This window comes from Eumetopias jubatus, unplaced genomic scaffold (genome assembly GCF_037043125.1).
Source record: "Eumetopias jubatus isolate StellerSeaLion01/CBP00866 unplaced genomic scaffold, mEumJub1_p1.0 scaffold_4, whole genome shotgun sequence".
NCBI lineage: Eukaryota > Metazoa > Chordata > Mammalia > Carnivora > Otariidae > Eumetopias > Eumetopias jubatus.
In genome coordinates, this window is record NW_028274810.1 from 55,684,538 (window position 1) to 55,710,282 (window position 25,745).

Genomic DNA, 25,745 nt, shown 5'->3' on the forward strand with positions numbered 1-25,745 from the left:
GCACATCCCTATTTGGACTAGCTCCATTTCGAGTGTTCGGTAACCACATGTGGCTTTGGCTATCATACTGGATAACACCAGTGCAGACATTTTGCTGGAGATTCTGAGAAGAGAAGGCAGATGTAATCCTCAGTCACTTGTTATCTAACAGGGAAAACAGCCGTTACATAAGGGATTGTTAATACAATATATATAATAAAAACAAAGAAACAAAAATGCCAGGCTAAGTCCAGACAGTTATATATTCAAACTATCTTGGGGTGGGGGGCAAAGAGATTCAGGTTGTCTTTATTATTTTCCCCACTGGAATTAACTAATTGTGTGATCTTTGGCAAATCAATTAACCTCTCCCTTCTAGACTCAGATTTGAATTATCATCCTTGACTCTAAAGAACCTACATTAAAAAATAAAACAAAAGATCCTACATTTAACCACTCAGCCCTACTCCCTTCCATAATTATTAGTTTAATATCTGTGTTCCCTGATGTACTGTAACTATTGTGAGGCTAGAGACTCTGTCACATTTGTCTATTTCTGTCTCTCCAGCACCATCATTCTATATTTTTGGAATGAAAAATGAACTGAAGAAGTGAATGAAGGTTAAATAAAGGCTTCCCACTTAAATCTCTTGTTAGGATTAAAATTCATTTGACAGTTCATGTTCTCCCAAGTGATAAACTTCTCCCTGCCCCTGCTTCCCTGCCTCCCCCTTTCCTTTTTTTCTGCCATTTCCTGACTGTTTAGCTAAGGTCTGCTTCTTAAGTCTCAGGAATTGTGAAAGGCATTGGGTACCAAAGATAAAAAAGACACAATCCTTGCCTTCAAGGAGCTTAGAGCCTTTTGATGTGTTGCTATAAATGATGAGAGCTAACATTTGCTGAGTACTTTGTTTGTGCCAGGCACTGTGTTAAGTATTTTATTATGCATTTATCTTTTAAAATCTGTGTAGTATTGCATGTTTGGCACTATTTTATTCTCATTTTACACATAAGGAAATTGAAACTTAAAGAAGTTAAATTGTTCAAAATCTCATAGCTAGTATGTGTTGGAGTTGTGATTCAAACCTTGGTTGGAGACTATATTCTAAACCACTATGTTAAAAGACCTCCCAAATCTTTGGAGTCCCTGGGATGACCTATTGCTCTTTATGTAAAATTAGAATCATCCTTAAAATGAATAACTGGTTAGGTATTGATATTTTATTTATTTTTTTTAAAAGATTTTATTTATTTATTTGACAGAGAGAGACACAGCGAGAGAGGGAACACAAGCAGGGGGAGTGGGAGAGGGAGAAGCAGGCTTCCTGCTGAGCAGGGAGCCCGATGCAGGGCTCAATCCCAGGTCCCTGGGATCATGACCTGAGCCGAAGGCAGATGCCTACTGACTGAGCCACCCAGGCACCCCAGGTATTAATATTTTAAAAATAATAAAGGGAAGTGTGATCCCTCTCCTTACTAAATTCTCAGAGGAACTATTTCTTAGTCCACTTACTTTATGCCTCTTTTTTTTTTAAGATTTATTTATTTATTAGAGTGGGGAGGGGCAGAGAGAGAGGGAGAGAGATTCTCAAGCAGACTCTGGGCTGAGTGTGGAGCCTCTCCAGGTGCTTGATCCCATGACCCTGAGATCATGACTTGAGCTGAAACCAGGAGTCGGAGGTTTAACCAACTGAGCCACCTAGACACCCCTTTTATGCCTATTTCTAACATGTGTATGTAGACACACGCATATGTATCTATACATATGAAATCTGGAAGATATATAGATGGTAGTTCTGAGACCCTGAGTCACATACCTGCTTTAAGCCTGGTCAATGACTGACTGTTTTTCATTGATCAGTTTCATTCAAGGCACAGTTGCCCTTGAAACCTCAACTATTACCATGAAGAGTCCACTAATTCAGCTATTTTGCTGGTATCATCCTGTCCTGAGGGTGTTTATCTTCCTTTCATTCCTTTACTCCCCCTCGCCCCCCCCCCCGGCTCCAGTAGCTCCCCTTCTTCCATGCCACTCTGTGTGAAAGCTCCCTTAGGAATTTATGGAGCAAGATTGTGCCAACTTTGCCCATCTATTTTCTTTAGGTAATGGTTTTCCAATTCCTGTCTTCTCTTGTCTTCCTTTCTTCTCTCTAGATGTAAGTCCCCCCCCCCACCACAATGTTTTGAGTTCCTCTCCTGAGATTGCTTGTCTCTCTTCCACTCAAGAAGATAAGTTGTCATTTAATTCTGGAGAACAATATTGCAATATGTTTATTCTTCATATCTAATTTTGAGCATTGCTTTCTTTTAAAAATACTAAATAGAAATATAAAACAATATGAAGTTCAAAATAGTGATCTGATTCTTTGACATGGTTTTCGAGCAACTTGTCATCTCAAGAATATTTTTTAAAATGACAGTAACTTCTTTTCCAACCTGACTTACCCTTCTGACTTTTCTCTTTCTGTCAGGAGGCATTCTGTAGTGGTTAAAGCCATGGGACTTCGTGTCAGACAAGTTCAAATCCAATTTTTGCTAGTTGCCCTAGGCTATCTTGCTTCTTGTGTTATCCTCTCTGTGCCTCAATCATCTCATCTATAGAATGACGATGATAATACCTGTATTGTATGGTTAAAACGTAGTGCTTACTTTCAGCTTACTTTTATGCTAACATTTAATCTTCATAACAAGCCTATGAAGAAAGTATTAGTCACCTTTTACAAATGAAGAAACTGAGGCACAGAGAGGTTTGTAGGTAGTCATAAGAGCAGTGTTTGTAAGTTTATATTTTTCTTTTTTAAGATTTTATTTATTTATTTGACAGAGAGAGACACAGCGAGAGAGGGAACACAAGCAGGGGGAGAGGGAGAGGGAGAAGCAGGCTTCCCGCTGAGCAGGAAGCCCCATGCAGGGCTCGATCCCAGGACCCTGGGATCATGACCCCAGCTGAAGGCAGACGCTTAACGACTGAGCCACCCAAGCACCCCAAGTTTGTATTTTTTTTTCAGCTTAACACTAAAGCACAATCATTTTTCAGTGACATAATTTGTAATGACTTTGTAAGCATAAGTTTTAATGGTGACATACTATTTCATTGTGTGGTTCTGACTTAATTTACTTTGGCATAATTAATTTACTACTGGCTTATTAATCAGACTTTTGGATTGTTTTGGATTTTTCTTTATTGTAATGGACATATTTGAACATAAGTTTTTTCCATAATTCTGATAATTTTTTTGTCACAGATTCAAGAAGAAGAATTAGAGTCCAAGAGCAAAAATACCTCTTCAGGATCTTGCTGCTTGTTGCTACAATTGTTTCCCAAACTGTTGTATAAATTCACACTCCCATTAGCATGAGAGTGTCTGTTTTACCGCCCTCTCCCCAGGTCAAAGTCATCATGTAAAGAGCACAAAACAAGGTTAAAAAATCCCCATAATGTGTGCTGTCTTTCACATCACCTAAGAGAATGGCTGATCTCTTCTCTATTGCCAGCCAGCCTTCCCTGGGCCCATCATTCTTGCCAGCTTTCTCTTAAGCTACCACATAATGGTGGAGGCAATGTAACCTCACCAGAAGAGTTTTCATGTTCAGGATTATGCCTTTGCTATCATGTGGACAATTAGGGCCTTTGTTTGACAAAGTCCAGCTAAATTGGGTAGATTTTTAAAACCAAGGTGTAATTCATAAAGTAGAGTGATTGCAGGTATTTTTATTGCATTCTTAACCTGAAATCTATTGAACATTTGCTGCTTTGGAACAGAGCATAGACTGTGGCAGAGGATTTCCATGCGTTTCTTTCCAGGAATTAAAAAAAATTTTTCAGTAAGTTTTTGTCCCCTCAGGGAGGTGATGTTAATTTATTATGTTCCCAAGTATGGATTCTGTAGCCAGAATTTATGTTCTTTCACCTATCAGCTTTATGGCATGGAACAACCTATCAAACCTTGCTAAATCTCTATTTTCTCATCTGTAAAATGGGGATAATAATAGCTCTATCACTTAGAGCTTTTTGACAAAAGAGGTACTATGTGTGAATTCTCTTGTGTGTACTCAAGTCATGCTTTGTTGCATGATTGAATTTCTGTTGCTTTTATAAAGGAATTGTTATGATTTAAAAACAATTTTTTTTCTGTAGCCATTTTGGTCCAGACTAGATGCTAATTGATCTTTGGTTTTGAAATCAGAAGGGCTGTTAACAAGACTAGACTAAAAATCTAGATCTTTAATATCCCTAGGGCCACTGCTTATACCTCCAAAGAGAAAGCACAAATTAAATCATGAATGCCACTCTCAGACTTGTGTCTACCACACTTTTATAAATCAATGCTCATAATATAAACACCTGGTAGAGAAGCTTGAGAAAGAAAACATCATGGAGCTCTGGTGTCTGAAGCACGTGTGCAGGCACAGCACCCTACTTGGACTTCTTGGCACTTTATGTAAAGCAAGTACATGCTTTCAAGAAAAACTAGCGATCCACCTGCAGTCACTCCTAACTTCATTGTTTTTTGTGTTTCCCCCACTGCTTCTCCAGTCAGAAAGGATAGATCAAGGACAGCTATTCCAGGATGCAAGAGAATGGCCATAATAATAGCCACCATCCAAGAAGCAGCAAGAGCTAACATTTATCGACAGCATGTAAGGGGCCAGGTCCTGTGTTTAAGCACTTTCCATATCTTGTCTTTACAATAACCAAGTAAGAAAGTACTACCATTATTCCTAGTTATAGAGGAGAAAACTGTTTGACTTGTTCAAAGCAAGTGTGTATGAGATCTGGTATGTAAGCACAGGTCTTACTGACTTACTGACTCCAATTTCTTGGGTCTCTCATAGATCTCTGAGTATGAAATTCACAAGATCTAGAGGATGCTATGAAAAATGTGACTAAAGGCAGAAAATGTTATAAAAATAAAGAACAGGAAGAAACACCTTGCACATTATCCAGACTAACCAAACTTTCTTTGTATAGTTATGGAAACTGAGAGACAGGGATGAAACTTTCCAGAGATCACACAAACTATTCTGCGGTCAAATGGGAACACACATGGCTGTAATTTGCTGTTAGCTTTTTAAGAACTTTTTATCATGAAAAATTTCAACCACACACAAAAGTGAAGTGAATACCATAATGAAACCCTTATCATTTAGTTTTACAATTGCCCACATTTTGCCATTCTTGTTGACTTCTTTTCCTTTGATGGTTCTATTTTAGCTCTTAAGTGAGAAGGAGAATTGAAAGATGACTGGAAATACCCAAGAATTCTTTTTATCTTAGTTTCAGCTTTAAACAAATACTGGTATGAGGACATGTATGTTGTTACTGACTAATATGCCTTATCCAATTATAATACCCCTTCCAAAGCCAACTAAGGCAGAGGGAAAAGGTACTTGGAGCAAGAATAATAATTAGTCTTGTAGGTTTAGCTTGTAGTATTCGTATTTGATGTTAAATGGCTTGCTTTTTAGTGAAATTCTCACTGGACCTGTTTCCCTGTTTGATCTACTATCCCTCCACCCGCCAAGGGAGACACATTTTAACAAATCTCTTCAAGCTAGGACATTGGAAAGATCAAAGAAAAGATGCCAGAATCTGTCCATTAGCTTTTTAGGAACAATGGTTCCCAAACATCTTTCTGCTTAAAATCCTATTATTTTTGTCAATAGTAACATTTTTATTATTTCACCTTTGCTAAGTACCAACAATTAGCCAGGCACCAATTAAGAACAAAGAAAATCTGTTTCAGCACTTAGGTGCTCAAGGTCCAGTTCTCATGCCCCTCTGCCCTCTCTGTGTCATTTCTGTGCCCAGTATTTGTCTTTGAAGTTCAATAGAGCCCGACCAGCAGAAGAGAACTTCAGGAAAATGGACAGAGCTAAGCACGGACTGCCAAATATCAGCGTCAGCTGTTGAGGAGTGTCTGCAAGCCATTGCTTGGCTCTCCCAAGGAATCAAGGGGTAGCATCTCTGCCAAAAGGGTAGAGGGAGTAGTTAGACCAAGAGAGAGGAGACTTGAGAAATTCCTTTTAAAAATCAGTAAAGCTCCAGACCTAGAAATTTATCTCTGAAGACTCAGGAGGAGAGAAAAGGTCCATGCTTAAAATGCCAGAATGTAGCCCAGCAGATTGATTCTGTGCAGCCAGTATCAATCATGCAGATAGATTTTGCTGCAAAATGGTCCGATGTTCCTTTTTTTCCCTCTTCTCTAACTTAAGAGTCCAGATGGTGCATGAACAGTGAGTGAAGAACGGGTAGATATTTTAAGACATCTTAATAAGGTGGGGATGCTGAAGCTAAATATGAATTTCCCAGTTCTCCATTCTCTATATACATGAAATAAAATTCCTGTACTGAACTGCCAACAAATATCTGTTTCAATGGAACTTTGTGTTTTGTTATGAAATCAAAATTTGAGTATTCCTTTAAGAAAAGGGGGTTTTGGGGCGCCTGGGTGGCTCAACTGTTGGGCATCTACCTTCAGCTCAGGTCATGAACCCAGGACCCTGGGATCGAGTCCTGCATCAGGCTCTCTGCTCGGCGGGGAGCCTGCTTCTCCTTCTGCCTTCAGCTCCCCCTGCTTGTGTTCCTTCTCTCGCTGTCTCTTTGTCAAATAAATAAATAAAATCTTAAAAAAGACAAAAAAAGAAAAGAAAAGAGGATTTTGAAACTAATTACTTTCCTTTGATAGGGTCTATTTCTGCAGGAGCACATTTTAGGTGATTCTAATGTATTAATGATCTACTAAGGGTTTTGGACTTGTTTTTGTTCTTCACAATTTAAAAAAATGTAAAACTTTCTAAGGTTATAAAAGTGATATATGACCACTTAGGAAAATTTGGAAAATATATAAAAATACAAAGAAAAAATTGATCCCCTTAGACTTCTACTCCCCAAAATAACCACTGATAGCATCTTGGTATATGTTCTTTTTATCTTTTTTTCTGTAAATATTCATACTATCATAATTTTGTTATTCATTTTCCTGTTGTTGGAACTTTAATTGACCAAGTGTGAAAGAAATAATACGTAATTTAGGTCAAGTAAAAAAAAATGTCAGCTAGAATTTATAGGATTGATTTTATAATTTTAAAACATCGATGTTGAAATTGTAAGGTCCATTGTCCTAAGACATGTTATAATTCCCTTTAATTAGCAACAATAGCTAAAACATGTGATCTAAAATTGTAACATTTGCTTACAAACAGAAAATAGTGGAAACAAAGAGAAACTATATGTATTTGCAGGCAATAAAAAAGCCTTGTGTTACTTAGCATTTAAAATTGTCAAAGATAGAAATTAGAAGTACAAAAGTTGAAGCATTGGTGACCATAATGAGGCCTCCAGACATGAGTCAGCCACAAAAAATGCTCAAACTCATTTAAAAAGCTCTTTGTCATGGTCCAAAAAAACAACATTTTTAGTGTTTTCCTTTGACTTCACATCCCGCTATTGCAAGTACATGGCTAATTATTATCTGAATGATATCTATTATTCCTGTGTTCTAACCGGATATGATCCAAATATGGCCACAAACACATTATAGTGTGCAGTGAAATCAAAAGAATAAGACAATTCTGTTTTAAAGGGTTAATGGTATTTTCACTCCTCTTCAGTTCAAATCATGGACAATGACCTTACTGTTGTCTATTCTAGGCAGCTGTGCAGAATAGTAAAGATTTGGAGATCTTTGTAGGCAGGAGAAAAATTAAGTCTTTGTATACTTTTTTATTCAGTATATTCTACCCAACACCCATGTGTAAGAGTTGGACTTGGGAGTTGCAATAGGCTAAGGAAAGTTTGCACAGATAAACAGAGTTATTCTAAATTCTGTGCCTACTAAGCTCTGAATCACAAAGTGCAATTGCAAATCTTCTAGAAATGATATATAAAATATCCTTTTCTAACTCTAGCCACTATATTCTGTGGGTTTCATTTATTTTTTTTTTGAATAATGAACGTATGAAAAAGAATTAGCTGTAAAGTTAGCAATTACCTCATCATTTTCAGTTCTCAAACAGTTACTGTTCTTAAGCCTCCGAGAAGTGGAGTGATTTTGTGAAAGAACATATCCATATATGGAAGGAAAGGCAAAAATACTAATATAGTTTTAAATGACTAAAAAAAGGATTTCAAATAATTGGGTGCTGTGGCCACAATTGAAAAGTTATAATTAAAATCATTGGTGATTCTATTTGGGTCCCACCAAATAGAATGGATCGTTAGGTATCTTTCTTTGTGTCTCTTATGCTTGGTATGAGAGCAAGCTATCCTAACACATCATAACCGGAAAAAGTGCCCCAGAGTGACAGGGAGGGGAAAAGCAGGGACAGGAAATACCATTTGGATCTAGGATCTTACTCCATTTGTCACTTGGGAATAATTTCTAAGAAAGAGTTTAAAATCCTAATGCCCTTTCTTATCTCACTCTCGCATTTGTTGGGGAAAGAGTAATAATAATAGCTACCATTTGTTGAGTACCTAAATGTGCATCAGGCACTCCTTTTCTAGTATCTCAATCATCACAACAACTCCATTACGTTAGTCAAAAGCTTACTATGGCTAAGAATGCCCCAAATAATTTTGGCCCCAGTTACCCCTCTGCCCTCATCTCTCACCACTCTCCTTAAAATATATTCTCCCGGCCATGCTGACCTCCGTATTCCTCACACACAACATGCACGTTCCCACCTCAGGGCCTTTGAACTTGCTGTTCTCTCTGCCTGGAGTGCTCCTCCCCCAAATATCTGCATGGTTTGCTCTCATCTCATTCAGATCTCTGCTCACACTTCAACTTAACAGTAAAGCCTTCCCTAATAATCACAAAGAAAATGGCACCCCTTGTCACTCTCTGTTCCCTTATCCTGCTCTACTTCAGAGCACTTATCACCATTAACCATATATATTTGTTATTGTCTCTCATTCCCTGTTAGAATGTAAGCTCCTTGAGAAGAGGGCTTCCCCCCCAACCCCCAACCCCCTGTGATTTATTCCCAATGCTTAGAACAGTGCCTGGTACATAGTAGAAATTGGTTATAGTTGTTGAATAATGGATGAACAAAGAAACTGAAACTCAGACTGGTTAAGTAACTTGCCCAAGGATACACAGTACAGTGGCAGAACCAGTATTAGAACCTGTGTCCTTCTCAATCCAACAGATGGCAGAGGATGTGACATTTTAACTGAGCTTTAAAAGATAAGTAGAACTTAATATTTATAGTTTGCTGTTGCTGAAATGATATTGTGAATGTGCAGCTGTACATCATCAGTCCTTATTAATATTTTTATTCCACCTAGGAATAAATCTTATTAATATGGGGATGGCAAATCACACAATACCACAAGGATAGCTAGCCAACTTGCTTGCTTCATAATCTTTCCCTATCCATCCATTCAATGGGCAATGGCTCCTGGCCTTTAAACCTGTGACCCAGGTATGACACCTGGCATGAGAGGAGACTTGGTGTGCTCTCCCTGTTCACAGACATGTTCAGATGAGCTTCTTATTCCATGGGATGCACTTAGCCCAGTACCTGGCCCTTGGTCTCAGTAAATGATCATAATTATTAGCATTATTATATTATCATTTTCCCCCTCACCCTTAGGCTTAGTGTGCAGCACAATCTATGCCCCCAGATTTCCTTGGACCACATTTTCCCTCCAGCTCTGCTGTCTCTGTGCCTTGGACAAACCCTGTGTTATTCCTCTTACCTGAGGGCAATGCACCTGGTTTGCTCTGACCTCTGATGTGGACACAGGGGAATTGTGTATACCTATTTATAGCATCTCCACAGATATTTCATTAGCTTTTTGGCAAATTGCAACTGCTCACGGTCTTCAAGAAAACTTATGGCTCGTTGCGCTAAAAATTTGTGTTTAATCTAGAGAAATATACATCCCACCTTTCTCTTTCTGGTATGTTTAATGATTTTTCTAGAATTTACCAGCATCCACATGCTCTGTTTCTCATCCATACGGAAGGGTCGTGATCTTTAAAGTCACACAGTCATTTACAAGCTGTGTGACCCGGAATGAGTTGCTTCACCTTTCTGAACCACAGATTCTCTATCTATAACATGGGGAAAAATAATGTATATCTTACAGAGGAGTTGTAAATGGCACAATGTATATAAAACACCCTGGAAAATGCCTGGCATATGCATGGAAATTATTTTTGTTGTTGCTGTGATGAAGAGACTGATGATGAAGATAGATGATGTCGTAAGTAACGTTGAGAAGCCACAGCTCCTGATATGCTCCCGCTCTCCTTTGAAGTATGTCCTACTTAAAACCTTTGCGCTTCTCCTTTATTTCCATAGCTGCACAGGAAGTTCCAAGGCGCAATAGCTTAGGGCCAAGGAGGACTTAGCAATGTAATTCTCAGACCCAGGAGAGCATGGCCCCTCTTCATCTGTGATCATACACAAGCCATGCTGTGAGCTGTGGAAATTTTCTTTTTTGCTTCAAACAACTCTATAAACAACTCCAATATCTTTGATCTCTCCTTTAGCACCACATTAGACCATCTGTTATTAGGCCTTAAGTTCATTTTCACTCTGTTCCATTTGCTTCTAAAATGCTCTAAGACATTTACTACTGCACTGGGAGCCCCTAGAGAACAGGGACCATGCCTTATCTGGCCCCAGCACAAAGCACAGCGCCTGAAGAAAGATGTTCTGTATGTCTGTTGCTTGTAGTGGGTGTCTACGTTCGTGCTAAGTTTTCCCTCCTCTCCCATCATCTTGCTCTACCTGAACATCTCTATCATCTCATTTTTGTACAGACATTTCACCTCAGCTTGACTTTTTCGCCTGGTTTTTACTCCAGTAGGCTTACATTTTTCTTATTTTTCATTTAAAAAAGTTTTTTAATGTATGCTCTCAGTTAAATGCTCTAGCTGCTGGAAATACCTGTATGGTCATGAAAGCTTTTAAGAAGTTTCTTGATGGTATATTTTACTCTGTTACTTCCCTCTCCGACATCTTAAATAGGGAGCACTGCTTTTTATAACAAATTAAATTTCTTCCTTTTTTTAAAATAGGAATTTGCACCTCCTTCATATATTTCTGGCAAATTTCCCGGGCTTTGGGAAATTAATTTTGGCCATTACCCCAGCAAGAAAGGGAACTATCTTTCACTTTATATTCATAATCTCTGTTTTTTTTTCTTGTGTCTAAATCCTCTTAATTCTACTAGCCCACCTCTACTTCTGTTTTAATAATAATAACTAACATTTGTGTAATGCTTTACATAAAAAGTATTTTTGCATTCACTATTTCATTTGAGCCTAACAACTCTATGAGAATGGCAGAACTGGTACGTTATTACTCCAGTTTCACAGATGAGAAAAAACAACCACACCTTAGAGAGTTTAAATGATTTATTTTGGGTCACATAGTTTATAAGAATTAGAGCCTTGGACTTGAACCCAGATTTCTGACTCCAAATCCTGTTTTTATTTCCTACTGTTCCATACCATGTATATCTGGAAAGGCTCTTAGTGACTAGTTCTAAATATTTGGCTTCATAGGTCCTCTTGATCATTTTCAATCTTGTTTCTTTTTCTTTTTTTAAGTTTGTTGTTGAAGTCTGTCCAAACCCACCTCTTGGAACCCGTATCTCCACTCTTTCCCTTGGCTCAGCGCTCAGCTCAGATAGTCCATCTTTCAGGAAAGCGTTTCTGACTCTCCAGATTGGATTAGGTGGCCCTTCTTAGAGCACCCAGTTCATCCCTGTATGTCCCCATGTGTCTCTGTAAATTACCCTTTTCCTTATTCACATCTCCAAGTACCAGACTATAAACTATGTCAGGGCAAGGGCCAGCCCATCATTCTACCTTTGTGACCCCCAGAATCTAGCACATTGCCTGGCACAGTAGGTATTCAGCAAGTATTTATGAAATGAATAAATAACAAATAGCAACAGGAGTGGGTATGTACTTTGTGTTGCTAACCAGAAGAAATCCCAAAGGGGGTCTCGAGGAAGTCTTGTTTTGTTTTGTGTGTTTGGGTTGGGGGGCATTGTGCCGGGTGCAGATGCAGAACAGAGTATGTGATTATGTGAAGGCACAAGTCATCACAACATCATTTCTCTCAAATACAAAAAATAGCCCTGTGACATTTCTTATAAAGGAGAAAGAGTATATTCAGTAGGGAACTGTTTCTTTTCTTTTTTTCTTTAATTGTTGATGATTGTTCTTCAGAGACTGTGGCTTTTCATAGGTCATGTTCTTATAATTTTTCTTGTGAAAGCAGAAATGTTAAAAAAAATAACCAAACAAGTAAACCTATTAGAATAGTGGTTTGTGAAATTACACATTTCCCTGAAACAATTTTAGAAATACTGATTTATCAGATAACCAGAAAACAGTGGATGCTTTTGCATTCATGAAACTAACATTGACTTACTTAACTCTGGCCAGTTATGTGTAGTCTGAATTGATAGTGAGACCCTAGATTGAGAACAAAAAGTTATAACACCATGTTTCCATGTTTCAATTCATCTAGTTGCCCAAAGATACCGTTATCCTTAATGCTGTTTGTGTCTCTATCATTAAGGTTGCATTTGGATTTCTTATAGCAAAATCCTATTACTAGAGGTGTATAACTCCATTATAAAAATCCCTTTTGGCACACATCATCTTCGCCCGTGGAAACAAACAAATCTCAGTCTAATCACTGGGTGAACTGAGAATGGAAAAGGAAAACAATTGCTTCTAGTTATTACTACCTTTTTTTAGCCATTTTAAACAAAGCAGTAGCCAGAGGGTATGAATGGCCTGAATATAAAATAGTGCTATTGAGTTTTGTGTGTGGAGTTATTGATTTCATGGTATCTCAAGTTTGGAAACTCTTCTCTCTGTTAAAGCCAAGTTCAAGCATCTGCTCTCAGTTTTGCCTTCACCTACCTTCATTTTCTTTTGTAATTTGAACGGACTTGCTGTTTGGGAATGGGAATTCCTTGGACAACAGCCTGAAGTGACATCAGAAATGAAAAAGGAAGCCAAGATCTCGTTTGTGCAAGGAGAAAGGACATGATTTCTCATGTGAGGATAAATTTTAGTATGATAATAAGGCTGAAAAAGAATAATTCAGGTTTAGAATGATTCCCTCTGTCTTTCCAGGACTGTTTCTTCAAGGCTGAATCTTTTCTGAAAAGATTTTTTTCTTCCCTCAAGTGAGAAAAGGCTCATCCTTCTCTCCTCTACACAAGGAACAGCTTTGCTAAGGCACCAAAATCACCAGAGGCTCTATCTAGGACTCTAAACAGGGACCTTGACAGAGCTACAGCCAGTGAAGGTCACTGGGCCTCCTGGCAGCTCTGAAACAAGCTTACCTAGGATGTTAAGGGCCCTCATAGAGTAAATAACCATGAAGTTTGCCTTCACTTTTCACTTTGGTGGTTGGTTGGTATATGCTGTTCCTTCTGGATTCCCCTCTACACAAGCTCCATCATTTTTTCTGACTGACTCCTAATGGTTCTCACAACTTTTCTCAAGCTTCATCTTTTCTTGGAGACCCTTCCTGATCCCCTTTCATTGCTCTATCTCCATTTCCACTATATCACATTTGTTACCATGCCTGCCTCTTTTGTAATCTATAAGCAACCTGACATCTAGCACAGTGCCCAGCACAAAGCAGGCATTCAGCAAATGGCTGTTGAATTAATTATTAAATGAGTTAAACTAGCTGAATTTGGGTTGGTTTAATATGACACCAACATACTTGAAACTGTTTCTACCTTTAGCAAAAAGACTCCACTTTCATCGAATTGCCTTAGCTGATTCAGTACAGATGGTCCCCTATCAACAGAGATATCAAATTGAACTCTCTAAAACTCTATCCTATGCTGTGAGTTTCCTTAGAAACATTACCCTTGCTAGTTACTGCCTCTTATGGGAGAAGGTACTCTCAAGAAGTAGTTGCCTGGTTCTGGATGCACTCACCTGATGAATCGCTCTGAAAATAACAGCTTTTTAGCAAAAATGATAGCTGATACAAACTTATTACTTTGGAGAAAATTAAGATTTGGGCAAATACATTAAACTTGTCTTAAAAGCTGCTATTAAAAGGGTTAATCTGCGTAACCGAGGATGGTCCTCTAGGTGTGAGGTATTTATATCAGTCTGCAAAGACAAGTCTAGACTTTTATGTCTCATTGAAAGTACTGGTTTATCAAAGGTAGTCAAGGGAATTGTTACCCTGAGTATTCCAAAATGAAAGAAGAGTCTATTTAGAATCCAACTGTTCTTTCTGAGACAGAATGCAGAGTTTTTGTTGGGATTTTGTGAATGGCATTGACAATAGGTTTGCCCTTTTTCAGATTATTACGGATTCATTAATGGAACTATCCATAGTGACAACTTGGAAAAGGAAGGCCTATGCAGTAGGAAAGGAAAGAGTCTCACAGGTGCTACAATGATCCATTTTACTTGGGTACTACAGGACAAGTGCTATCTTTCCCTATGTGTGATATCTCCTCTTATTTGTATTATTTATAAACACCTGTACTTCTGAATGAAAATGCTGATTGGCATGATGTAACTATTGCCTGGCCCTCCTGCCTGACTCAGGAGTATTTTGTTTACTTGAATTAACATTATAAATCATGAATGTTGAAATGGAAATTCAGAAAGACTCCCATCATTGTCATTTGCAGCATTAGTACCTCTTGGATATCTATTAATTTAGGCTTATTGCCATGAACAGTTTAGGCATATTAATGATCAACAAAAAAATCACATATTTTGTCATACTTTCCAATTTTAAAAATATTTTCATAAACATTAACTAATGATATACAATAATCCTATGAAGTAGACAGGACAGATTTTGTTATTTTTCAGATGAGAGAACAGAGGTTTAGACAGGTCAAACAACTGACTTTGATAAGATTTATCCTACATAATAACATCTTTAGCTCATAAGACTCAATTTTTTTTATGTAAAAGCAAAACACCCGGCATGTTTTGAGTAATACCTTTTATTGGACAAACTGTACAATATTGACAGAGAGGCTTCTCTGCCTACAGAAATCCTTTCCTCAGAGTCAATCCCTTACTGACCTAGAGGGGTTTTCTATATCCCTAAAGCTTCTCTGTCAATATTCCACCATTAGTCCAATAAAAGGTATTACTTGAAACTTGACTCTACGTTTTGTCTGACCAATAAAGGCAAGTAATTAAAAATATTGAGTTAGGAACCAAGACATATTGGGTATTGTGATGCTCTAGTAGCTACATTCTTGAAAAATAATTTACTGCTGCACTATTAAAATATAATGTATTTTTTTTAAGTTGGTAATCTGAATTTTTCCAAAAACCAATCTAGATTTTCAGAGCCAGGTGTACTTCAGCTGTACCTGGAGGGAGCACAGATGAGGCAATAAGTAGCAGGTGATGATGAAAAAGAACCAACAAGTTAAATCATTAAGCAGGCAAGACAGGGCAATTCCTTAGAAGAGGAAAGGCAGAAACATGGAAGGTTCTGAAGGTTCTATTCCCTGCTGCCCATACTTGACTTAGCATAAAGTGGGATGACTTAGTTTTGTTTACCCACTCATGGGTTGTTTTTATTCAGAACCCAGAGGTCTCTATGGCCTTACTAGAGAAAGGGGACATTCCTAATATTAGTACTCTGTTTGAAACATTGTAGCCATTGACCATTTCCATCCTCAGTCCACACACTAAACACTCCACTCTGTACTATACTTGTAAGGAGTGATTAATCATTACCCTAAGATGTAAGCTCTGTGGGTTAGGATTTTTTTTTTTCTCTGATTTTTCGCTTCTGAATCCTAAGCACACAGAACAGCTCCTGGTACACAGTAGGCACTCAATAAATATTTGTTGAATGAATGAATGAGTAACATAGGTAGATCTGGAAAATTGAGAAGGAGGAGAAAGAACTTCAGGTTGGGAGTACACAATTAACAAATTCTGGGGCAAGGGGCCTGTGTTTGAGGGAAGTAAGGAATCTACTCTAACCTAGCTAACAGAGAAGACGTATCAGGAAGTATTGCTTGTTGTATGTAAAAGAAAGGCCAAATCATAACTTAGGTGCTGTACTTCCACAGAGCAACCTTCATCTATGTCACAAATTGTAAAGGCTGACAGGCCAAGGAGAGATTCCTCAACTTTAGTCTGTAAACTTAGCACCCCAGCAGATGTTAATTTTTTTTTTTAATGGTGGACAAATATGTGTCAGGGTAAGTAAAGCCCTAGAGGATCATTGTGAGAATGAATTGAGATAACATAAGTAAAGTTTTTGAACAGAATGATTGGCATGGAGCTAGTGTTTGATAAATTATTACTCTAATCTTAACAATGATCCTGGATGGTAGCTATTATTATCTCCATTTTACAGATGAGAAAGTAAGACTCAGAGAGGTTAAGAAACTTGACTAAATTACCCAGCTACTTTGACTCCATAACCAGTGTATTTTTCCCTTTTTCAAGACTTGAGTGTCATTTCCGTTGGGTACAGAAAATATATGGACCAGAAAATACCATTTTATTCTGTTCCACTAAGAGTCATTGTGAGGCAAATCCTTGGAAAAGTTCAGAGATAGTACAGAATATAAATGAAAGCAGAAATAGGTTATTGGGGGCGCCTGGGTGGCTCAGTCATTAAGCGTCTGCCTTAGGCTCAGGTCATGATCCCAGGGTCCTGGGATTGAGCCCCACGTCGTCGGGCTCCCTGCTCAGAGGGAAGCCTGCTTCTCCCTCTCCCACTCTCCCTGCTTGTGTTCCCTCTCTCGCTGTGTCTCTATCAAATAAATAAATAAAATCTTAAAAAAAAAGAATTAGGTTATTGCTTTTGCTAGGCAACATGATATTGTGGTTAAGAGACTAAAATCTGGTATTGGACAGATTTAGGTGAGAGTTCCAGCTGCTTCACTTAATGAGCTATGTGACCTTCAGCAAGTTACTTAACTTCTCTGTCTCACATTTCTCTCAGTAAAATGGAGATTAGAATCAACACTTCTCTCATCAGATAAAATAAAGTGATGCATTTACCTAGTTAGTACAGTGCCTAGCACAGGGCAAGCAGTCCACAGCATACCCATGTATATCCCATTTTGGTTATAAAGAATTGGCGTTATAATTGGATTTGTTTCTTTGGGTCTTCCTTGATCACAATTAAATTGGCATCAGGGAAGCAGTAAGAAGTCAGTTTTGAAGTTGGCACTCCATTAAGACAAATGGCTTGGAGGGGATGCTCCCACTTCCCTTGATGCTATATTGTTTTGGTCTGTCTAGCTGGAGAGCAAACCAAACAGCAGTGTATTGATTTACGATATAAAGATGCTACCTTTACAAGATGAAGGGCTAGAAACTTTATTTTCTTTTAATGAAAGTTCAGCTTCTGTAGACCACAGCCAAGTCAGCTAGGGGGAACAAAGAAGAATGTGGGTTTTTTTTATTTTCCCACCTACAGATTTGATTGCTTTTAATCTCATGGGAGAACAGCATCAGGAGGTATTATTAAAGCATTAGCCCAATAACCTCTTGAAAAGATGGTGACCAGTGTAAGCTTAGGACCTCAAACTGATTTTTAAAAAACACTAAATGATACCAAAAAGTGACATAAACCTGTCTTGTACAAGGAACTGGCAATCCCCAAGTTAGCTGAGAAAAATTCATTCAGCTTGTTATTTGTCTTATAGACACTCATACAATACTATACTTACAGTAATTCGTATTGTGGGTAGATATCAATTTGTTAATAAAGTCTCAAATTGTGTTATTTTCTTCAGTTTATCCTGGAGAATGTTTTAGGTATTTGACTATATTCTAGAAAAATAGTAAGACTGTAGGTACAAATAATGATGAAAAATAATTCTTTGGTTTTGAAGGACTATATAATTTCTCCTATTAACTTAAAATAGAATTCAGGAATGTAGAAATCCATTTTTAAAAACTTTCAGCACTCAACAGTTAATGTTTAACATTTTATAACATAGTATACTTGCTCTGGATAGTTAACATGCATAAATAAATATTAAACCTCATTGATAGTATGTTTTAACACAATTTACATTTGAGATTTGGAAAAATGGTTAAAACTAATAGTGAGATACTAAGTTCCATGTTAAATTTTGGGTTCCACATTATATTTTCTTTTGTTCTTTTAAGTGAACTGTTTTGAAATTGGATTTTAGATTTCACTTTTAATGAAAATACAGAAATAGAAAATATATATGTTTTGTTCAAACAGATAATAAGGTTGTAATATCAAGACATAAGAAAAACTGGAAGATAGAAGAGCTTTTGTGTATTATGGCTAGAGGTTTCAAACAAAACTAAGCATCAAAATATTAGAACACACTAACAGAACCCCATTGTCACTAAAACTAATTAGTGTTCTGCTGTTTAATGCAAAAGCCTACATGCTGTCTTGACCTTTTTACACGTCGTGTCTAAGGTTGTGCCATAAAACAGAGGGAAGCACAGAATGCCTCCAGATAGCCTCAGAGGTTTTCTTTTTTAAGTAGTTCAATTGATTGTAACAATGCAGGCTGTGTATAGGACTTATTTAAAGGTGCTGTTTATTAGATCTTGATTACAAGGAGCCAGTGAATTAAAGTAATGTCATGCTAGGGAACAGTTTCCAGGGCAGAATGACTGCCATTTCTTTTTAATGTGATGCTGCATGGTTTAAAATACACTTACCATAGAATGCATGACTTTGAAAGTTAGCTCTCAGTAAACCCACACGACAGGCAGAATGTAGAGCTGCGGATTCTCTGAAGAAGGTATAATAAAGCAAGATTTTCATGGTGCAGCAATGCAATGCTAAGAAACAGTTTTTGAAGAAGATAACCCAGCAGGATAGTAACTTGCAAACACATAAGGGCCTTTCATTCGAAAATCCCCAGGCAGTTTGGAGGCTGTGACTCATGAGCATCCCTGCAAGGCAAATGTGGTTTGGTAGTTTAGTAAGTGTCATTTTCCTCTGTTTTGGGTCTGACTCAAAGTGTTTTCAGAGATTTGTCAAAGAGAGAAAGAAATGCAGAACCTTCTGTGGCTCTCCAAGCCTTCCACGGTGGAGTCCACACTCCTTAAAACAGCTCACAAAGTTTAAGAAGACCATGTATCACAGTGGTTAAGCACACAGATCCTGGGGTCTGATAGATCAGGGGTGTGTTCAGGCTTTGCCATTGAGACAGCATGAGACCCCGGTTAGGATATGTAACCTCTCTGAGCCTCTCTTTTTGCATCTGTAAAATGTGGACGATAATAGTACCTACTTTATAGGATCATAGGGAAGATTTATTGATGTAATGCTTGTAAGATCCTTAGCACAATGCATAGCATATAGCATGTATTCAATAGATGGTCGCTAATGACAATAATGACTGTTCCCTACCTTTCTAGCCTTATCACCTGCCACTCTAAGTACCAAATCAGCATTCTTATTTGTAGCCATATGAATTACTTGCTTTTTCCAAAACATATCATGCATTTTGTAAATATGTGGGTATGTAATATGGATTATGTGTGAGCTTCCCAGATTAGACTTTGAGTTCCTTGAAGGCAGAAGTCTTGTGCCTGACACACTTAATCAATGATGACTGGAATGAGACTTGCTCAATGGTCCTTTGCTGGTTTCCACAGAGCAGCATATCCCACAGTGGGTTCCAAGAAACATTAATCTCATAAAAATATTTGTTAAAAGGAGTTCTTGGTCAACTAAGGATTCCACCAATGGTTGCTCAGGTCCGTAGCCCACGAATCATCTTTGATCCCTTTTTCCTTATCCTTCCTCATCTGAACATCTTGCAAATACCTGTTAAGCTGTCCTTTGTGATGTCTTTGGTACCTGTCCCTCTTTTTTCCTGCTGCCACCACTCTATTCCTTTCCAAACCTTCATCACCTGACGACAACAGGTTAAATGGTCATCTGTGTCTCTCTTCTCCATTGTATTTGCTTACTGCTGCCAGGTAAATGTTCATCATACCACTTCCCTGAGCAGGAGACTTCAATACTTCCTATTGTCAAAAGCATGGTTTCAAATCTGAGTTTCTTACCTCAGATTTTCAAACCTGAGTTTCTTACCATCCCAAAGGATGTTGGGGGTGGTTGGGGATGCTGAGCAGATGGGGCTCTGGATTCTCTACATTTGCTCCAACCAGAGAAGTGTTGTGTGTATCTTTTTTATATATTGAGAATAAGATTTTGTTTCAAGAAAGGATTCTGAATCACAAATAGAAATAGAAAGCCACTGGGGAAAATTGATTATTTTGGCACTCAGGACCCCCACAATCTGGTCGGAATTCTTTGGAGTATTTTTTCATTACTCTTTTCCATAAAATTTTGCTCAAAACTGACTAATTTAATCATTGTTTTTTGGGCAATCCTTTTGATATCTCATCTCAATGCCTTTGCTTAAGCTATTCTAGTAATGAATATTTATTCTGTACCAGCCACTATACTGGTTATAAAACATTATCTCAGATGTTATTAACAACAACTCTATGAGGTAGCTCCTAATAGTTTTTCCTATTTTACCGATGAGGCTTCCTGAAATTAAGTAATTTGATTAGAGCCACACAGTTAATAAAAGGCAGAGCCAGGACTTAAACCCAGGCCTATCTGACTGTGAAGTCCCCTGTTCGTATATGCTGCCTTTTTGCCTGACAGCTTTCTCTTCTCTCATGTAATTACTGTCCTTCTTTCAAGTCTGCCTCTTCCAAGAAATCTTCTGTGACCTCTGTATCTCATAATATTTCTCCCTTCCCTGAACTTCTCAACACTTACTATCTAGTCCAGTCATTTGATAATTACCTCATATACTACTTGCTATATTTTTAGGGGCAAAATGTTTAGTTTTTCCAGTCCATTCTCTGAGGTCATGGAAATTTTGTACCAAATCTTCCCTCCAGGCTTCCACAACTTTTAGACCAGTGCTTTTCCAAAGGTGAGGAATTCCAAGGTTGACATGAATACATACTGGAAAAGTGTAGAAAGATCTGAATTTTAGCTCTTACTAACTGGGGATGGGAGGAGTGCATGGGATTGTGGGGCTGGAGCCCAGCATTTTGTCCCTTGAAACCTCCGATTGCTTAATTGTTATAAAGGGAAAAGGAGATGCTCCACATTTGCCATTTAATATTGTTTTCAGAAGCAAATAAGACCACACATGCGAAAAAAGTTTTAAAATGCTTAAATGCTACACATGTGCTAAGTACTGTTGCAATAATGGACATCAATATGTACAGTTAGTAGAGTCAGACAAGAAAGTTCTGCGGAAAGAGATGAGCTGGAGCAGAACAAGGGAAGCTCAGCAGAGCTTAACAATCATGGTCATATCAGCAATCCAAAGAACATGTTTTTATCAGTGCAACATTGTTATCCCTTTAACTATCATTTAATGCAGCCCTAAGCTTTCCATGATCAGAATCAACCTCCTAAGTCAGACAAGCCAGAGACTAACCTAAACAAAAGATAATATTTGCAATTTTTAAAAATGTAGTAGCCAGAAATTAAACATGTGTTAAATTAAAGAAAGGCTACTGCACACCATGCCAAGTCTCTTTTTGTTGTCTGGAGAGTTATAACAATCCTCTCCTGGCAGTTAGTTTTAAGATCATTAAATGATCCTCATTTGCAATATATTTGCAGAAGATTACAGCCATCTAAATTGACCCTGAAGGAAGACTTATTTCATTAATGGGCTGTCCTGTGCTAATGCATAAAGCTAGAAAAATATATCTATTAAATTCTTAATGTGTAAATGATGTTTCTGGCTTTCTTCTTAATTACAAAGCAAAATGAGCCTGAAGTGCACTATGTCTAGGAAAAAATGATCAATTTAATCCATCTTTCAGGGGAAGAACTTTTTTAGTCGATCTCCAAATTCCAGCTGGAAAAGCTCTTCCTGGGTAGCAGACTCCAGACTTATTGCTTCCATCACTTATTACAGTGCTACGACAAAATGTACAGCCTGGCAAGCTATAGTACATTTTTCTCTGGATTCCAATGAACACAACAAAGAGGTGATTTGAGTTCTTAGAGATGTTCCTTCCTCCCTTTCACACAGTAAGCCCAGCTTCTGCTAAGTTTTCCTTGAAGGATTACTCAGGGGCTTTCTGTGCTTTGGTGCAAATGCATAACAAGAGTGAGCACAGATTTGAAAATGAATGATGTTGTGCTATTGCTAGCTTATCATATACATGCTGAATATTAAGGCAGCTATAGAAAGAGATTTACTGTATATGTATATTTCTAGTGTATGCGCAGAATCGCCTAACTAAAATCATAATATAATATAATGGTAACTGAGGGATCTCAAGAGCAGCTCCATTTATCTACTGTAAGATTGCTTACAGTGGTAGTATTTGCATGGGAAGTTTAGGGGTTTCTGCTCTTAGATAGTAGCTAGTGATGGTACTTTGATTTCCCAGGAGCTTTAACTGGTTAATACTAGTAATTCTCTTTAGACAAAAACACAAACACACCAAGTGTTTTCTCTCCCCAGTTTGGTGTGTTCTCCTTTGAGAAGTGGAAATTAAGCAGAACCAGCACATATCTGCTATGTTTTTAGGAGGAGAGCAATGGTTCCAAGCAGCAAATTAATAGTTATTGGCAGTACAGAGATATAGCAAATACACACATATTTGATTTTGAGATGCCCTGGTTTTTAATTATGTCTTATGTGATACTTTTTAAAAATAAAAGTTGAGGTACTGGTATTCACATCTTGTTAAATTCCGAAGTTTCACATATATCTGCCTCTTATTCCAGTGCTGAATTTATTAAACATTTTCCAAAAAGGTGTTTAAAATATATAAAATGATAAAACAATCAAAGTGGGTAGCATTTATAAATTTGAGGGATTTTTAAAACAAAAATAACAAAATTTGAAATTTACAGTCTCCATCTAATTCATGACTTTGTTCACTGTGTGTGTAGTTTTCTTTTTTTCTCTTGCACTTTTCAGTATATGCATATTATCATGAGGCTTGGGTTGATAGATGTTGCTGTGAAAATCAAAGAAAAGAAACACCAGTTTGAAAAGATATAATCACACTTAGGCTCATTGCAGTATTATTTACAACAGCCAAAATATGGAAGTAACCAAAGTGTCCATCTATCAATGAATGGATAAAGGAATAAATGGAATATTACTAAAACATAAAAAGAATGATGAGGTGCTTGGGTGGCTCAGTTGGTTGAGTATCCGACTCTTGGTTTTGGCTCAGGTCATAATCTCAGGGTCCTGAGATAGAGCCCTGTGTCGGGCTCCGTGCTCAGCCCAGAGTCTTCTTGAGATTCTTTCCTCTTCCTTCTCCCTCCCCCTCTGCTCCTCCCTCCTGCTTGTGCTCTCTCTCTCTAAAATAAATAAATAAATAAATCTTTAAAAAACATAAAAAGAATGAAATTCTGCCATTTGCAACAACATGGAAAGACCTAGAGTGAAAGAAGTCAGATGGAGAAACACAGATGCTGTATGATTTCACTCATATGTGGAATCTAAAAAACAAAACAAACAAACAAACAAAACAGAAACAGACTCATATAGACAGGAAACAAACTGTTGGTTTCCAGACTAGGGAGGTGTTGGGGTGAAATAGGTGAAAGGGATTAAGAGGCACAAACTTCCAGTTATAAAATAAAAAAGTCATGGGAATATATTGTACAATATAAGAAATATAGTCAATATTATAATAACTTTGCATGGTGACAGATGGGAAGTAGACATCAACAGGATCATTTTCTTATGTATATAAATGTCAAATCACTATGATGTATACCTCAAACTGATAGGATATGGTATGTCAATAATATTTCAATAAAAACAAAGAAAATCAAGGAAAGGAAAAGAAAGGCAACATTCTGTCTTAAAGTTTTCTTTATATTTTTGTATTTTTCACGTGAATGTGTTGCACTCATCAAAGTTGAGAAGGAACTTCCTACTCAAATTAATTAGCACATACCTCTGATTTGCGGTAGAATGATGCCAAAATCAAATCTGGTCAGCAGGCCTCTGTGGATTCCCTGATATGTACTTAGCATAGTGATACAGAAAAGAAATCTTTTGAAAGAGGAGAAAAAAGAAAGAAAATGAGAAAATTTTTATCTTGTGGACATTTCATAAGTTGAAAAATTTTGCATTATGAGTTTTTTTTAGAATGATGAATAAAATGTTTAAGAGAAAGTGCTCATATATTGCTACTTGGCTTTTACTCCACCAAAATGATTTCTGAAAACTGTGCAGAAGGAGGATTTTTATGTTAAACCATCTACACTATCGGATCATTATATGCCTATACACTGAGGACAAGGAGGAGAATATAACTCTGATGAAAGACCAAGACACTTGTCTTCCAGGGCTGTTGCCAAGAACAAGAATAAAACCACCTCAAGAAATAGTATTGCCACAGTTGAGGATCTCGGAATAGCCAGAAGTGCAAGGCGCTATCTGATTATGGTGCTTCTGATCCAGTTGTGGAACACCAGCAGGTTGGGAAAGTCATTTTATTTCGGAATTTTAATCCTCAGAATCCAATTCCACAAAGTTTCTCATGGACACAGTTTTAACCTGTAGTCCCCTAAGCTAGGCTCCTTTGCTATTTTACTACTACCTTTAGGGGAGTCAACCAGGGGACTTTTGCCCTTCAGGGCATGTTTGGCAATGTGTGGAGACATTCTTAATTGTCAAGGGGAGGGGAATGCTACTGACATCGGGTGAATAGAAGCCATGGATTTTACTTAACATCCTTCAATGCACAGGACAACCCCTCCACCTCCCCACAAAGAAGTACCCAGCCCAAAATTTCAATAGTTCTGAGGTTGAGAATGTGTGAGTTAATGTAACACGGGCTGTTACAATATATAAATGCTAAAATTCAGTAGTTTGTCACAGTAGATGCTTATTTTTTGCTTATATAATAAGTCAAAATGTATGTCCCTGATCAGTGATCAGTTTTCCTCCAAGCAGGGATTTAGAGACGCTAGCTCCTTCCAACTTGTGGCTCTACATCAATAACACGTGCTTTCTAAAGGTGTTTGGGGAGAGTGCATGAAAAATTGCATTTGGGAGATTTGCATGGACTGAACTTATGCCCATATTCATTTGAGCTGGACTTAGTCACATGGCTACACCTAACTGCAGGAAAAGCTAGAAATTATGTGTTTAGCTATGTACCTAAGAGGAAGAGGAAGTGGGTTTAGTGAATAGCTAGCCACTCTCTGCCATATTCCATATTTGTCTCAACTAAATATTAATTTCCATTCAAAAGAATACCCATCCTATCATTTTTTAGGTCATTGCAAAATTATGGCTCAGTTTTTTAAATTTCCTGCCCAATTTGATGTTATTTGCAGTTTTGGTAGCATGTCACAGCTTTTAAAGCATTTTCACATACATTACCTTTCCTGAGCTTTGTGAGAATTATTGAGCATTTACTCTGTGCTCAAGAGTTTACCTGTACTATCTTGTTTAATTCCTGTGATAATCTTATATCATAGATATTATCCTTATTTTGCGTGAAAAAAATGAGGCCTTAGAGAAGTTAAGAAACGGCAGAAATGCCAAAGCCTGTGCTTTTGCTGTCTCCTACAGGGTACTCATTAGGTGTCAGTATCCTTTTTCAGCAAAGAAACTCAAATCTCAGGCACTTACCCAGGGTCACACAACTATAAAGAGGCAAAGCCAGGATGTGAACTCTTCTCTTTCCATTCTCAGTCCTGTGGTCTTTCCCTAACTATACCTTTGCAGATGTACTTTATGTCCACCAACCAAGCCAGTAAATAAAGCATTA